Source organism: Pollachius pollachius (genome assembly GCF_949987615.1).
Source record: "Pollachius pollachius genome assembly, chromosome: 17".
Classification (NCBI taxonomy): Eukaryota; Metazoa; Chordata; class Actinopteri; order Gadiformes; family Gadidae; genus Pollachius; species Pollachius pollachius.
Window position 1 is genome coordinate 16969576 of NC_136950.1, and position 17734 is coordinate 16987309.

Here is a 17734-nt window from a genome sequence, read left to right on the forward strand (position 1 = left end):
GAGCTCCCTACCGATGTCAGGACCGCAGAGTCGCTCACCAGCTTCCGCAAAAGACTCAAAACTCACCTGTTCAGAGTTCATCTCGACTCTGCATAGAAACCAATGCACAGCCACCATTGAATGTTGTACGTCCTGGCACTTGTACATTGCACTTATTCAAGGTACTTAATTGTGTAGCATCTACAGTAGCTGCTATCGCTGCTTTACACGGGGAATGGGTTAGCCTAGCGATTGTAATACTTGCACTTGGTTCTATGAACGTCTTTACTGTACCGACAACGATATATTGTTTCACTTCTTATGACAAATGTACTTATTGTAACAAATGCACTTATTGTAAGTCGCTTTGGATAAAAGCGTCTGCTAAATGCCCTAAATGCAAATGTAAATGTTGTATCATGAGGAGACAAGATTACTCACAGTTTATTCGTACAGTGAGGAAACAGATTGCTCACATATATATCGTTGAGACCGACCATTTAAGTAAAACGCTGTTACCAAACGATACGGCAGACCGCGAGTGCCGCGAGAATAAAAAGGCTATTGCCTTCCCTGTTGTATCCCCGGTTGCATCTTCTCACATTGACTTGAGATTCGTATCTCTGGGGGTAGTGACTCATGCTTTAGTAACTCTAAACCTGGAGAACATATCCCTGGCTGGTTTTAATCTCCTAGCGGTTCTGATGTTAACTTGACTAATTGAGTGCGAATGCAATTTAAACCTCCAACACCAAGGGTGAAAGCAAATGTGCATGTTTCATAACGCTTTTTGTAAATTACCTTATTTCCTCAGGCAAGGTTTTCCTGTTTTTTCCTGTAGTTGCAGGTTATAGTTGCAGCACATGCCTCACTGACGCTCTGTGGATAATAATACTAAACGTTTTTTTCCCCACGGGAATTCAATGCAATGTGTTTGTCTTACTTACTAAAAGATCTGCAAAGTACTGGGTTTTGTCCATAGGTGCCATCCTGTTTAGGGTGAAGCACCACGGTTTCTGTGTTTAAAGGGACAGCGTCATTTCGAACGCGTGTGATCTCGTGTGGTTAAAGGGACGTGTGTGATCCCTTCGTTTAAAGCGACAGCACCATTTTTGTAACGTGGGTGCCTGTGGTACTGTTCTATAGGGCAATAGGCGCTGTCTTGTTTTCTGTAAAGACCGCATGGTCCCTTTTCTGGAACAATAGAAACAGGCAACCCAGTCGAGGTGTTTATACCCCAACTCCCGCCCCCCCCCCCCCCCCCCCCCCCTCTCTCCCACCTCTCCTCGCAATCCGGGCCCAGATCGTAAATCTCCTCCCCACCTTTTCCCCTCCTCACCATCCAGACCCAGGCCGTAAAACTCCTCCTCACCTTTCCACTCTCCTCCCTCTGTGAACCTACTCCCCCCTCCTCGCCATCCGGGCCCAGACCGTAAATCTCCTCCTCACCTTTCCCCCTCCTCGCCATCCAGACCCAGGCCGTAAAACTCCTCCTCACCTTTCCCCTCTCCTCTCTCCGTGAACCCACTCCCCCCTCCTCACCATCCGGGCCCAGGCCGTAAATCTCCTCCCCACCTTTTCCCCTCCTCACCATCCAGACCCAGGCCGTAAAACTCCTCCTCACCTTTGCCCCCTCCTCTCTTCATACCCTCTTAGTGAAACCCCCCCACCCACCACTACCCCTCCTCTCGCCAGATCTTCCTCGTAAAAACCCCCCCCACCTCTCTCTCTACACCACTCTCTACCTCTCTCTCTGTGGCTGGTTTTATTAACAATAGATTCTGTTTGTAGTAACCCTTTTCATCCGAGGATCTCATAGGGCCCTTTGTGTATATATCAATATACACACAGTGAAGACCAGAGAGCATGAAGCGGCATGACATTGGATACCACGACAAGAGACCCGTGAGCATGGAATGACCTGCCGAGAGACAAAGGGAACAACAAAGGAGCCAAGGCACCTACTACGACAAACAACCGTATTCCAACCAAGGAAGCCAACAACCCTATTCCAACCAAGGAAGCCAACAACCCTATTCCAACCAAGGAAGCCAACAACCCTATTCCAACCACGGACAAAAAAGACAAGAATACCAGGGAAGCCAAGAACCATATTACGACCAAGGACAACAAGGAGTGGAAAACAGAGGAACCACACAAGACAGAACAGAAGACCCCATGAAAAATGAAACAAGTACAGCAGTCATACGGAAGAAACCCAACACTCACAAAGGAGCCACCGGACCGAAGCCAAGACAAGACCCCTACGGTCCGACCCAACACGGATCAACGCCCGACACCGGAGATGCTAGGGAAGAGGGAGGACACAGACAAGACACAGAGAACAAACACCAGGTAGGAGAGCGACCGCCGGCCCCTCAACCCGGCCCTAGTCGCTACAAAAAGCCCCCAACCAATGGGGAGCCCCATGCCATGAGGACCAGGTCGAAAGATCCCAGTCCTCAACGCCCAAGAACACCAGACCAGTCCGAGCGGGAATCCTCAGACGATGAAATAACCAACCCCCTGCTGTTCGACCTTCCATGCCCGAACAACACCAATGGCACCACTAATGGCAGATGCAACAGGAAGAGAAACATATGCACCATGGGGACACCGGGACATGGCTGCCCTGGTCACCCACTTGCCCATACTTACAGCGGGAGCAGCGGCCTGGATCAGGAAGTTTGAGACAGAGACATCAGGAGATGTCCTGGCCATAGGAGATATACGAGCCATCATCGGCAGGGCTCACGGCTCTTCAAAACCTATTGAACTGGAGAGATTGACCCGGACTGCTGAACTGCCTGACAGAACCTCCTTCGATACATATCGGAACCTCTTCTGGCCTCAAGAATACCCACCAGACATTAGCAAAGTAGGAATCGCCGGCCTGACCATCACACCCGGAGAATCCATCTATGCGTACGTGGAGAGAGCCGAAGAACTGTGGGCGGACAAAAATGACTGCCACCCACACAGCAGCGCCCTGGCGACCAACATTTTCCAGCAGGCAATCATAGATGGATTACCACCTGGGGCCCAGAAGGGACTAAAGACAGTGGTTGGACCGTCCGTCAAACCAAGGGCAGAGTGGATTGAACACCTCGTTCACCACTTCAATCTTGGTGAAGAGAAGCGGTCGACCAGCGATGAGGATATTGAAGAATTGAAGAGACAACTGGTGCTGGATGCAGATAAAGAAAGAAGTGGCGGAGTCCCAGCTGCGCAAGAAAACTTAAGAAGCCTGGGAACCCCTAGCTATGATGTCCCTAGTGCCCCAACAAACAGCACCGGTGTTTCAGGAGACCCCGCCACCAGAATGGCTACAACAGGGAACCCACCAAATTCCCTGGGTACATGATCGCCGCCCTGCAGCAACAATATCAACAGCAACAGAAACAGGGATACAGAGGAGGAGGAAGAGGAAGAGCGCAACGTCAGTATTCACCGGGATGCTTCCATTGCAAGCAACTAGGACATTGGATCAGGGATTGCCCCTCTGACCACTCCGACATGGCCCAACTGCGGTTTCCATCACAGCAACACCAGCAGCAGAATACCCTTAAGTCTCTACCCGCACCAGGCGAACCCATGTTCACCTTACAACAATAGGGATGGCCAGAGGACGCGCAGGCGAGGACAGAACTAGGGCTCGGCCTACCTACGGTGGATGCGTATGTAGGTGGCCACCGATGCACGTTCCTAGTGGTCTCGGGAGCAGCCATATCAACAATCGGAAGTCTCGCAGGAAGCCCACCTCCACTATCTCACCGCTCTCTAAAAACCATGGGGTTCTCTGGGAAACCCATGGAACAACCGTTCACAACCCCACTTGACTTCAACATACTGGAACAGAGAGGATCTCATTTGTTCCTATACGCCCCATCATGCCCCATCAACCTATTAGGCAGAGACCTAATGGGCTCCCTACAGATCACATTGGCCTGCGGCTTGGGAGGCATCACCCTATACCACCCCACAAGCCCGGCCCCAGACGAAGCACACATGTTCATGTTAATAGATGACCCAAGACCAGAAACTCATGAAGATACCACCATCTACTGGCAGGAACTGACAGGAGCAGCACAGACAACTCCAGGACTGGACAGCACATATCGAGAATGGAAAATGTGGATCCAGGAGATCGGGGAATACAATGAGCTGTTAGACCCATTACACTCCACACTCAACATCACCCACGAGCAAGATCTGACCTACGACAAACCATGGTATGACCAGAAGAATGGGAAACTGGAGGACCTAAGATGTGGAGATATATTCCTGGGTCCCGAAGGAGTGGCGGCAGAAGTCGACCTCGCACCAGAACAACGATCGTGGTTCCAGCTGGACCCCGATAGTGTCCCTCATGTCTCCCTCTTAGTCAGCACCGACCACCAACCAATACAACTCGGACCAATGGTGAAGAGAGCACAGGCTGTCCGCACACTACGGACAACAACTATCTTTCCTGGAGCCCGAATGCGGAGTTCTGGAGGATATCCTCACGAACCACAGACAAGCGATAAGTCAAAAAGTAGACGGACACCGGATGGTGATCAAGAAAGACAACACAAGAAATAACGACCCAGAAGACCCAGAAGTGACCAACATACTCACTCGCTTAAAAGAGAAGGTGTGGGCTAAAAGGTCCATATGATGTAGGACACACCCCACAACACAACATTGTGGTGAACGTTGAGAACCCTCATCGACCAGAATGGAGACATCAATACAGAATAAAGGAAGATGCTGAGGAGGGAATCAGCGACACCATAACAGGCCTGCTGGAGGCGGGAGTGCTGGAGAAGACCACCTCGGAATGGAACACACCGATCCTACCAGTAAGAAAAGCTGAAGGACTGACCTGGAGGATGGTACATGATTTGAGGGCCATCAACACGCGGACCATAGCCCCTCTGGAAAAGGTCCCAAACCCATATGTGGCCCTAAATCTCGTGAGCTCTGAACATCGGTGGTTCACGGTGGCGGATCTCACCAATGCATTCTTCTGCCTCCCCCTAGCAACTGAGTCAAGACCCTTCTTCGCTTTCATGTATAGAGGACAACAATACACCTACACGAGAATGCCACAACGATTCCGATGCACCCCCACCATCTTCAACGCCTGCCTAAAGAAGGACCTAGCAGAACTGGACCTTCCTTCTGGAACAGTCCTGATACAATATGTGGACAACCTCTTCTTGGCAGCTGAGACAAAGGAAGCTTGTCTACAGGCTACCGAAGCCCTATTGCAGACAATAGCAGACAAAGGCTACAAGCTCAAGAAAGTCAAACTACAACTGGTGAAAGAAGAGATTACTTTCTTGGGGAAAGTAATAGGAGGGAATAGAAGAGAGATCAGCAAAGAGCACAAAAGCGAGATCAGAAACTACCTAAAGCCAATCATGGTCCAACAAATGTTAGCATTCCTGGGACTGACAGGGTATAGCCGGACCTACATCCCTGACTACACCGGTGAGACAACCAAACTGCGACAGCTCATCACCAAAGTAGGACACAGGAATCTGAAAGACCCCTTGGAATGGACACCTGAGGCGGAAGAGGCATTTACCAGACTAAAACAAACCATGTATAGTGCCGCGGCCCTGGCCGCCCCAGACTACAAAGAACCCTTTCACCTGGATGTGCCAGTAAGAGACTGTATGGTCAACGGAATCCTGTGGCAGAAACATCAAGGAGAACGGAAATTCCTGGCCTACCACAGCTCTGCTCTGGAACCACCAGAAAAAGGACTCCCGGAGTGTGGAAAAGCTACATGCGCTATTGCCAAAAGCCTGGACAAGACAGCCTAAATAGTAATGGCCCACCCAATGATGGTCCACACTATCCATGGGGTAAAAGCATACCTGGATAGTATAGACTACACAATCACCACAGCCACCAGGAACGCGAAACTCCAGAGAATATTGGGGAATCCCATGGTCACCTTCACCACCCAAGGAGTCAACATGACAGACACCATGCCCGGACCCAACGATGGAGAACCCCACATATGCTCAGAAGAAATAAAGAAGGCAGTGAAGATCCGACCAGGAATGCGAGCAGAACCCCTTGATCCGGTGGACGTGACCTTGTACACCGACGGATGCTGCTACAGAGCCGCCAATGGAGAAAATTTGGCTTCATGGGCTGTAGTGGCACAAACCGAGCAAGGAATATGCAGCACTCTGGCTAGTGGCATATTAGAACAGCTCGCTTCAGCACAAAGAGCCAAGCTGTATGCTATGTGTGAAGGGCTACGGATAGCCAAGGGGCGAAGGCTAAATCTTTACAACGATTCCAACTATGCATTTGAGCTGGCCCACCTAAACGGACGACAAATTATGGACAGACAGATGATCACCAGTGCTAATACCAAAGCAAAGCACACAGACCTGATCCTGCTGTTAGCCAAAACAGCCCAACTACCTCGAGAAGTAGCCATCATGCACTGTTGAGGACATCAGAAGACACAAACAGCGGAGGCAAGAGGAAACCACGCGGCGGATGAAGCAGCTAAGAAGGCAGGCGGATACGTCCCAGTAGAACATCTGAAGGAAGGAGGATACACCCCAGTGGTACAACGAGGTGGTCAACGAGGAAACAACCCTGGTCAAAGAGATGCAAGGAGGAGCAGGACCTTATGAGAAATCGGCATGGAGAGGAAAAGGGGCCAGAGAGAGCCCGGATGGAATAAACTACTCCTCAACTGGAAAGCTGGTTGTCTCCTCCAAGGCCCTGCTGTTCCTCCTAAGAAAAAGAACATGGATTGGCACATGAAGGAAAGGCCAAGACCCGGGAAAGGATCGAAAGATATTGTGGCACCTAGGGCTCAAAGCTGTGTGCGACCAGTATGTACAGGACTGCCAGACGTGCCAAGCCTGTAACCAAAGACGGGGATTCAAGATAACCCAAGGGCAATTCCCCGTGCCCCAGCTCCCGTTTCAAGAAATCTACATAGACTTTACAGATATGGGACAACAGAACAGGGTAGACGGAAAACGGTTTATGCAATAGCCGTCGACAGGTTCTCTAGATGGGTAGAAGCTATTCCAGCTCGGAGGGAAGATGGGGCCACAGTGATCAAATGGTTAACACAGGAACTGATTCCCCGTTGGGGATATCCCAAGCTAATCTGCTCTGACAATGGTAGCCACTTCGCCAACGCCCACCTTCAGGAGGTGGAAATGTACTTAGGACTAAAACACTGGTTCGGCTCAGTATATCACCCCCAATCACAACGCCTGGTAGAGGGAGCAAACCAGACAATTAAGAATCAGGTGACCAAGATACTCAGGAGCAACCGACAGAAGACACCTAGGGACAGCATAGAGGAGGTAGAAACCCGAACCTTAGGTTGCATGCAGGTGAACCAGTTGACAGGGAAAGTTAGAGAAAGGACAGTAGGAAAAAAGATGACCTGGGTGACAGCTCTTCCATTAGCATTAATGGCCATGCGATCCTCCCCCTCGAGCACCACCCTTCTCAGCCCCCATGAACTTGTCACAGGACGTCCCATGCAGGGACCATACAGCCCACCATCCAAAGGACCCCCATCAGACAGGTTTGATGAAGTAATGCAAGAGTACCTACAAGCACTAACCCAAGCTTCTTTAAGGTCTTGTCTTCTTGGCTTCTCCCAGATCACAGACCAAAAGAAGTCCGAAGCAGAGGACCCGCCACCACCATTGGTGACACATGGTGACTGGATCTGGGTGAAAAAACACCACCGAAAGGACCTAGAGGACCGGTGGGAGGGGCCATACAAGGTACTCTTGGCAACACCCTTTTCTGTTTCCGTAGAGGACTGACGTGGAGCCCAGTGGCACCACCTGAGCCGGTGCCGCAAAGCAGATACCCCCGGCAGATCGTGGACAGAGACTTTGACCGACCTAGCTGCACTCCAAACCAAGGACAAACACGCCCCACCCCAAGACGATGGGCCGGATTCTTGCACCTAGGGAGGTACCTGGTAGGACTCCTACTGGTTTCCCTGTTCCAGGAGGCAACAGGAGATAGCCCTGTCATACGTAAGGGCACCATCAGGTACCCACCGCACGAGACTACGGTACCAGGGCGTGTCTTGCTGAAGTACTGCCATGGAGTAAAAAGTGTCTTTGAGCTGGATTTCTGTCGGATACTATCCTGTGGAGGATGGACAGACCCGGTCTACATGGCAGAAGTACATGTGTGTAGGAACCGGACCAGGTGGAGACTTCCTAGGTAGCCATGCCTGCCGGGCGTGGTCACAGGCGTCATGGCTTACCCACCCTAATTAAAATTGTGGTTTGCCTGAATCCCCGTGAGTTCCTCATAACTAATGAGGATTTGGAAAGACATGCCACGTCTCCCGTGTCAGCATTCTTTCCTTGTGTTTTCAGGTGGGTTATGTGTTTAAAATGTAAAACAAGTCGATGTTAGTGATTGGAGAATGTGTAGTGTAATGTTTTCGTAAAGTATGAGTGTGAAAATGAGCACATGTGTAGCTAGTAAGGTCTGACGCTCGCCGAGAGATTTGTAATGGCGGCGCCGTTTGAAGTCTTACTGTTAAGCTAGTAGCTTTAAGCTAGTACAGACCACGCTCATGTCCACCATTTTGTTTTATTGTAATTACACCACACGTGGCTCACTTCTTGATGTTTTGTAAAGTGTTAAAACGTTTATTGATTGTTGTAAAGTACTTTAAAGATACTGTTAAAAACGGGTTAAGAAAAGTTATTTGAAGTTCATTAATAAGAAAATGTGTGTTAAATATAAAGGTAAATGTTTGATATAGTTTACAAGGTACTGTTAAAAATACTAGTCCAGGAAAACTTAAGGGGTTTTAAGAGCATTAAAGATGCACTTTTTACAAACTGTGTATTGTATCAGAGACAAGATAGATGAAAGAACAACACTGTGAGAAAAGGTGTGTTTTGAATTAAGAGTATTTTTTTGTGTATTTTGGTTTGTTTTAAGGACATATAAAATATGTCTAATTAGACAACATATGCAGTTATATGATACTGAGTTTAAAATGTATAGACAATGTGAAGATAAACAGTAGCCTTCAGTAAATCAACATGTTAAATGAATAAATATAACTAATGAGGATTTGGAAAGACAAGCCACGTCTCCCGTGTCAGCATTCTTTCCTTGTGTTTTCAGGTTATCTATAATCTGTCCACGGGCGCTCCCACCTGGGACCCGTTACAAAGGCATGATCCAGTCAATGCTCGTCGCGGGAATAGTGGCAGTAACCGTGTTAATTGTGGTCGGCTGCTGTATTCCCTGCGTGCGAGGGCTACTGAATCGGCTGATCACCACGGCAGTGGGCGCTACAGAAGCGCCAGGTACCGTTCAGGCTTACGTGGGGATCAGGTATGATCCGGTGAACATGGACGAGATATCACCTGAGGGGCCCGACCCTATCCAGCTGCAGCATGTAGAATAGTCAACACTAGTAGTAATGCTATATCTGAGATAATCAATATCCCGGACTTACTTGAATGATGAATTATTAAACAACCAACGCAGGCTATGTTTGTTATTGTATAGTATTGTTTGGTTGCAAGTGTAACAGGTTATTTCTGTATCACTGCACTGATAATGGGACTGTTGGATTTCTTTGAGCCAGTTGCTCACGTTTCTTGTTGCTGACATGGCCTAGTGGACGATTGAACGCCTGAAGGAGGCTCACAGATGTGCTAGTAACCTCTCTATGTGAGCTGCGCCCTTGACAAGGAGGGACGAACGTTGGGTCCATGAATTACAGATCCTGAGGACGACGAAGGAAACGAGAGCTGCGACTACAACAATGCCCAAAATCCCCCACATGTAGCGGCGCACCAATACATGAAGATCACCTGAGCCATTCAAATGTCCAAAACCCACTACATGTACCAGCGCACCAATACATGAAGATCACCTGAGCCATTCCATTCCATTCGAGCCTACCGACAATTTTGACTTTTAATGTTGATTGCTATGACACGTATTTTTGTATTTTTCAATTTACACATGCAGAGAATGTATGACTCTGTCACCTTATTTTGTACCTTTCACTTTTATTGTGTGTTTTAAATTTATAACTTTATGTCACTTATTTTTACACCTTTCACTTTAATGAATGCTGAAAATGTCTAACTTTGTCACATATAACCAGAAGCATTAGTTTGGATTTCTATGAATGCATTTATCTATGTGCCTTTTGACTATATGATTGTATGATAACCAAATGATACGTTTGTTGTGTTGTTGACAATGACCTGTATTGCCTTTGAGACCCACCAAGGTGAATGCCGTTTCAGAATTAGGGGGACTCGTTGTGGTTTTATCTCCTCTATGGAGTTTTTTCCACCTCAGTCGGTGGAAAACATATTTTGACTATGTTTTCGGTGTAGTAAACAATGTTTATGGCTTGAAATATCTTATAGAATGGTCATCTGAGATGACCAAGGAGGGATTGTTACGCATTTTAAGCACATAAGCTGCTCCCACATAGCCACAAGGAAGCAGGATCGAACACATAAGCTGCATTACCCCCACATAGGCACAAGGAAGCAGGATCGAACATATAAGCTGCAATAACTACTCCAGCCACAGATGGCAGCACCTTTAGACAGGTGAGGAAGCCGGAGCCAATACATCACGTAGACCACGCCTACTTCACATAGGCCACGCCTACTTGATACAAACGGGGAGCGGGAGTCAGATGAGGTCAGAAACATGGCAGCCCCGTTGAGAGGGCTGTCTGCGGTATTTTTCTCCACGCGTGTTAAATACAATTCCCTCCTTTTGCTTCATAGTTACCATACCGAAATACTTTAACAAATAAAGTGAGTTAAAAGCGATCCGGATTGAACTACTTTCTTCAAGAACATGGCAATCTGTATCACTCCGCAGTCCGGTGACTTATCAACCCCAGCATATTCGGTTGCTAAGCGACGTCAATTACTTTGGCGAACTATTTGTCTGCTGATCAATGCTACGAATGATAACAAATACATTGGAAAAAGACATTGTGTGAAGTTATTTTTTCGTTTTGGCAAGTAGCCATTACTAATAATACCCATACTCTTTGGCTGGGATGATGAGGCATCAGACAATCAAGTCATTTTAGCCTGAATTTATTGTAATTACACCACACGTGGCTCACTTCTTGATGTTTTGTAAAGTGTTAAAACGTTTATTGATTGTTGTAAAGTACTTTAAAAATACTGTTAAAAACGGGTTGAGAAAAGGGGTCGGCTTAGCTCAGGAGGTAGAGCAGTTGCCTTGTAACCGAAAGGTCGCTAGGCCCCAGCACCTCCAAGCTGATTGTTGATGTTGTTGATTGTTGAGGAAGACACTTAACCCTAAGTGTCTTGCTCGAATTCTGGAATAATTGTGGGGGGCAGTGATGGGCAGTAACGCGTTAGAAGTAAGGCGTTACTGTAATCCAATTACTTTTTTCAAATAACGAGTAAAGTAAGGGATTACAATTGCAAAAATAGTAATTAGATTACTTTTACTTTCCTGCAAGCAGCCTGCGTAACTACGTTACTAAACCGTGATTTATTTTTGCCATGGACAGTAAATGAATTTGGGATTTTGCCGTATTTGCTTTGTGAGACTGTCTCGTGACAATGACGTCGCCTATAGCGGCGCGACGTCTAGAAGTAAACAACAGACACGAGTGTGCAAGACATGGCGTGCGGGAGAGAGAGCCAACATGGAGCATTTAATTCATGGAAGTTCAGACATTACTTTGAGTTTGACTCGGTAAAAGATGCAAAAAACATTAACGTCCGCTGTACACTCTGCGTGGGAAGAAAGATTTTGTCTACAGCGAAAAATTCCACTTCAAATCTGAGCAAGCACCTAGCAAGCCGGCACAAGAATGTGAAATTCAACGAGACACCCCGAAATCCCGACATGACCGCTGCAGCAACAGAGGGACCCTCTCCTGCTAAACAGGTGAAAATAGACTTAAGAGTGTCAGCGACAGGACTTAGTGCCGCTGAACTGAAGAAGCTTGTCGCTCGCTATATTGTCGAGGACATGTTGCCCATTTCCACTGTAGACTCTGATTCATTCCGATGCATCCTAGAAAAAATACCAACCAAAAGCGGTGTCAAGCTGCCGCAGAGAAAGTCATTTGCAGGATACCTTGAGAGAGAATACGACATAATGGAAGGTAATTTGAAGGCTGCACTCGGAGATGTAGACTTTGTTTCCACTACTGCTGACATTTGGATGAAGAATAATAAAAGTTTTATGGGAGTGACGGTTCACTGGATTAATTCCACTTTACAACGCAACAAGGTCGCCCTAGCATGTAAGAGAATTAGAGGAAGGCATACCTATGATGTAATTGGAGCAGAGATCGAAGAAATTCATTCATCATATCAACTGCATAGCAAAGTTGTTGCCACTGTAACGGATAATGCATCAAATTTTGCCAAAGCATTCAGAGTATGTCAGCCCTGTAATTTGGAGTCTGAATCTGAAAATGATGAAGCAGGTGACGACGAGGAACCGACTTTTACAGATGTAGCAGAAGTTCTTTCATCTGGTGATGGACAGTTTAGCCTCCCTCCACACTACAGATGTGCATCACACAAAATTAATCTGATTTCAACAAGCGATGTTGACAAACATCTAAATTCCTGTGCAGACACCAAGGCTGTAAATAGGAGTAGTATTGCAAAATGCACTGCTCTCTGGACTAAAGCAAGTCGATCAACATTGGCCTCTGAACAGGTGGAGGAAGTCAGCCGCAGGAAGCTAATGGTACCCACATCCGTAAGGTGGAATTCCCTGTATGAGGCTATTTCCAGAATCCTCACAATTCCAATGAACGAGCTGAATTTTTGCAAGAATACTGCACTGTGATGAAGCCCTTGACAGTAGCACTCGACATCTTACAAGGGGATGAGTGCACCTATGGGACTTTACTACCAACGCTCACAAGCCTGATGTCAAAGACACTTGCCCTGAAAGATGACCTCTCCAGAATGACAGCCAGCCTTCCAGATGCCATTGTAAAGGTAAGATTATTGTTTAATAATTGATTTGGGTGGTTTTGTTAAATTTATTATACCATTCATGGTGGGCAGATGTTACACTTTGTTTGTTTTAAGCAGTGAGTACTATTACTAAAATGATAAAAGTTAAATATCAGTTCAATATCAGGGATATTAATCATCATTAATCATAAATATTAATAACATCAACAGAAGATTAAAATAAAGAGTTCAAAATAACCTCAACGATAATTAAATCTCATACAGTATTGATAGGGCATGAGATGGTTTAGGTCAGTTAAGATCACAGAATAATTAAAACAGCAGATTATATAGAAAAATAAATATATTCTTGTTTATATCGTATTGTATTTTACAGGCCATCAAGATTCGTTTTGATCCTGTACTGGATAGCCAAGAGGGACTTCTTGCAGCGGCCACTTGTCCCAAGTTCAAACTTAGATGGCTGAGAGATGAGCGTAGGAGAGAGCATGTGAAGGAGCTTCTGATAAGAGTGTCGTAAAGTTTCTCCTGCAGCGGACAATGCTAATGTGTCCCAACTGCCAGCCAGCCCAGCTGAAATGGACTTTTTTGATTTTGAGAACCAACCCACAGAAAGCTTCTCAGCAGAAAAAGAAGTACATGACTATTTAAGGTCTGGGTATAACCTTGAGATTTTAAATCAGTTCCCAAACCTCAAAAAGATGTACATGAAATACAACTCTCCAACTCCATCCAGTGCACCAGTTGAACGGCTGTTCAGTTTGGGTGGATTGATGCTTTCCCCGAAAAGGAACAGGCTCTCTGCTGGGAGTTTTGAAAAGCTTCTGCTGATGCGGTATAACCACTGTTTCACTCCGAAAGAAAACAAAAAAACATAGGGCCTTGTCATAAAATGAGACTTGACTAACACACACACTTTTCCACTTTCCTGAACATGCAGACATATGACAGGGGTCAGATCCCCTCCACACACACACACACTCCTGAAGCACTCCCCTCCACACACACACCCATACAGAAGCACTACCCTCCACACACACACACACACACACACACAGTAACAAATCCCTCTACATACATACACACACATCACATACACGTAGAAGCAAACCTCATCCCACACAAAAATAGAGGCAGCCCCCTCCATACACACACACACTGACATTCACATCCACACACTCAGAGAAACACATCCTTCCACACACACACAGTTCAAACACATACTCTTCTTTGACATTAGAACAGCCTAAATGTGGCATGCAACAGCATTTTCTGTTTTGGTAAACGCCTTACTCCTCTCTGCACTGCAACTGTTAAAAGATGTAATTGTTAATAGAGACTTTGGTTTTAATTGTTTTATTGCTGTATTTTATTTACATCTATTCGAATGAAGGTGTGTATACACACCAAAACGATTTTCTTTAAATGAGACTGTTGGATTTAATTTTTTTTTTGTTTGCAATGTGCAGAGTTAAAAAGATTGAGACTAATAAAAACAAGTTTTAAAAAAGCGTATTCAGGTTGTGTATAGCTTGTGTGTTTTTGAAAAGTAACTAAGTAAAGTAATTAGTAAAGTAACTAATTACTTTTGAAAACAAGTAATCAGTAAAGTAACTGGATTACTTTCTTGGATAAGTAATCAGTAACTAATTACTTTTTCCAAATAACTTGACCAACACTGGTGGGGGGGAGTGCAAGAGTTTGCCTGAATGCCTGATGTAGGCTAGATTGGATGGAATGCATGTTGTCAATTGAGAACAGCTAGCTCATGATGTGATACAGCGTTCAGCTGTGCAACAAATATTTTTTCATTTTCAATCTTGACGACATTTGTAGTGCTGTGTGTAGCCACGTTTGCCCCTTCTGAACTTAAACATGCAGTTAATTTCCTTTCCTAGCTCCACTTGTTTATTTTGGTAGCTTAGCAATGTCATGTCCCGTTGTCAACATTGGATACATGGAGCAGAACCTAGTGGGTCATATGTCCGATGCTTTTTGGAAACGTTTTCTTCATAAAACCTGCCAGACAGATTTTGTATACATTTTATTCCTTAGTAATTAACTACATGGGTATGCCATCATTCAGAACCTTTCATTATCGGCACTAAAGAGAGAAAAAAGAGTGCATCCTCATTGTACCCAGCACTTCTGAAAATGTCAAAAAACAAGGGCGGGGTCGCTCTCCCATGCTTAAAAGATTACTATACTGCTGCTCAATTGTGGCCATTAATATGCTGGTGCAACCCGGAATACTGTGCTAGATGGAAGGAGATTGAAAGTGCTATACCAGATGAATTTCCAATCCAGGCTGCAATTGGGGATAAGGGCTTATTGAATAATTTAAAGGAATTGGGAAACCCATGGACATGTTTTTCACTTAAGATGTGGAACAAGGTAATAGCGCAAAATAACCTGAAGGATGCAGTAAAGGTCTTCAGATGGTGCGCATTTGATCCAGATTTTTTGCCTAAAAGATGGGACGCAAGATTTAAGAGATGGGGGTCGCAAGGTTTAACAGCATATTGCACATTTTTGCATAAGGGGACCATGAATAGTTTTGGCTTCGATAAGGACGATTTACACAGATTCCTTCAGGTCCGGCATTATATTAACCAGATACAGAAGGGGTGTACACAAGTAGGCTGGGACAATAATCTGTTAAAAGTGTTTATAGATGCTTATTCTGCTGGCTCTAACCAGAAACTTATCTCAAGACTCTACAAGGGGTTACAACAAACAAAATGTAGTTCACTGTATGTAAAAAAAAATGGGAACATGAAGGAAACCTTGTTCTAAAGGATGAAGATTGGGAGAACCTATGTGAGATATAGTGGAAAACTTCCAGTTCAAATGTATGGTGAGAGTTTTGCTGGAAAAACCTTATAAGGTTCTTCATCACTCCAGCTCAAAAGGCACTACACAAATTCTTCGGCATGCTGGCGACAGTGTGGGTGCTTCGAAGCAAATCATTTCCACATTTTCTGGTCCTGTGCATCATTGATTCCATTTTGGCGGGAGGTTTATAAAGTCATGCAAAACATTTTTCAGACGGACATTCAATTTAAATTTGAGTCTTTATATTTGGGTGCCTTACATTTACATTTAGGGCATTTAGCAGACGCTTTTATCCAAAGCGACTTACAATAAGTGCATTTGTTACAATAAGTACATTTGTCATACGAAGTGAAACAATATATCGCTGTCGGCCTTAACATCAGAAAATGTTTCTTCTAATGTCAAATATTTATTTCGGATCCTAAGTGCTGCTAGTAGAAAAGCTATTACTAGAAGGTGGTTAAAACCAGGAAAACCTACTGTGGAGGAATGGATTGACATTATCTAGGATATTTTTAAGATGGAAAGGATTACTTTTTCTTTGAGACTGCAACAGGGAACTTTTTTGAAAAGATGGGAAAGATGGATAACGTATATCACACCAATACAACCATCATTTGTCTAAAGTAGATTGTCGTGTAGTTTTTTGTTTTCTTTTATTTTCCCTCTGTAGAGGGCTTTTTATGTCACTGAGGTTTACCCCAACATGTTTGTTTATTTAGTTATTGTTCTTATTTTACTATATTTAAAAAATGCTTACGTGGATATATTACAGTATATGTATGAGGTCCTATTGAGGCCCTGCTAACTACTGTACTGCTTATTGAACCTGTGATACTTCTCTGTGGGCTATTTACATCTACAGATGGCTTAGTGAGATGGCTTTGTTATTGACTGTAATGTATGGACCTGGAAAATCTTAAAATAATAAATAAAAATGTGACAATATCATAGCACGCATACATATAATTTGGCTGCATCATTGGTCATTGAATTTCTAATAAAGCGAAAGATCGATAAGATGAACTTAACCCTGTGACCAATTTTCTTTTACAAGAGATTTAAAGGAAAGTTGAGAGTTGATTAGGAGGCCTAGGTAGTTGAACTCAGAGAAAACTTGTAATATATATTTTTTTGAGAAAAACATGCTGATTGTTTTTGATGTATTTAGTTGAAGGCATGATTTAATTAGCCAAGTTGAGATGCGATTCAGTGCATTGGTGAGTTTTGCTGCAGCCTGAAGTTTATTAGTGCCATGTGTAAAAATCACAGCGTCATCACCATTAAGCTGAATCTCTACATCAGAGCATACAGAGGGCAAGTCATTTATGTAAAGACTGAAAAAGAGTGGACCTAGTATAGATCCTTGTGTGACACCAATCAGTGTATCCAGCCCAGTCAATTTTTGATTGTGGACAGTCACAGACTGGATTCTGTTCTTTAAATATGAACCTGACCACTTGAGGGCGTTGTTGGAGAAATTGAAAGAGGAGAGTTTGGCAATGAGTACCTTATGATTTACTCTGTCAAATGCTTTTCTCAGGTCCAAGAAAACAGCCCCAAACAGTACCTCCCATGTCCATCATAGATTTAACGTTTTCAAGTAACAGGCAGTTGGCAGTGTCTGTAGAATGATTGGCTCTAAAACCAAATTGCATGGGATGCAGTGAGAAGGGGATGTTGTTTAAATGGGAATTAAGTTGTTCTGCTATCCACTTCTCTGCTACCTTGGACACTACGGGCAAGATGCTGATTGGTCTGAAATTACAAATAGCTTGAGAATCGCCTGACTTAAAAATGGATCAGTTTTAACACATCTCAGATTGTACTGTGAATACACATTCATTTGGTGACTAAATATTCTTTATTTTTTATATTTGCATCCATAAGACTGCAACCACACATCTGGCTAATATGTGGTTGAGAAG